This window comes from Wasmannia auropunctata, unplaced genomic scaffold (assembly GCF_000956235.1).
Source record: "Wasmannia auropunctata unplaced genomic scaffold, wasmannia.A_1.0 LD336116.1, whole genome shotgun sequence".
Lineage (NCBI taxonomy): Eukaryota > Metazoa > Arthropoda > Insecta > Hymenoptera > Formicidae > Wasmannia > Wasmannia auropunctata.
This window is the reverse complement of record NW_012026774.1, coordinates 3,692,873-3,693,665: the sequence shown is the minus strand read 5'-3', so window position 1 is coordinate 3,693,665 and position 793 is coordinate 3,692,873.

Below are 793 nucleotides of genomic sequence, written 5' to 3'. Positions count from 1 at the left end.
TTGTGACGTCCCGTCTAAATTTTTATTCTTATTATCCAACCGATTCGATTCGACTCAATAAAACACATAAATACGTATATATCTCTCCTTATTATTCTTTTGTATTTATCCTATATATTCTATATATTACTTATGCGTATTTGCAAGCAATATCGTGGAATTATTTACTAAACTTATTATTTGCCAACCTGAAATTACGAATAACAACGCTTATTCTCTTATTAAAATTTATAAGTAGATTTACCGACTTTAGTTCTACATCAATTAGAGTCGATGAATTACCATCAGCGAGTTACCAACGGTGGTTGCCTAAACACTTACCGACTTTAGTTCACATGTCAACTAGGGCCGATAAAGGTTACCATCAGAGATTACCGACGGTAGTGGAATACCGACTCTCGGAAAATTACCGTTAGATAATTACCATTTGATAATTTCAATCTCACGCTTGTTAAATTAAACGACAATTTCTATTCCACGCTGTAGCTTGTTAAACAAAGCCGAGGCAAGCGCAGGTTATAATTATAATAATCATATTGCAAATAATGGTAAACCATATTAGACAACACGCATAACCGATACCACAAGTCTTAGCTTATTATCCGTTCAGAACATTCTATTGTCTTAAGTATCTGAACAACCAAATAAATTTAACTAAAAAAAATCACATAAAACCATTAAGAACATTATAAAGAATGGTTAAGTAAAGTTAATAATTTTAAATTCGTTCAAAAAATTCTATTGTCTCAAATATCTGCACAACCGGATGGAATTTGGTAATGAAATTTACATA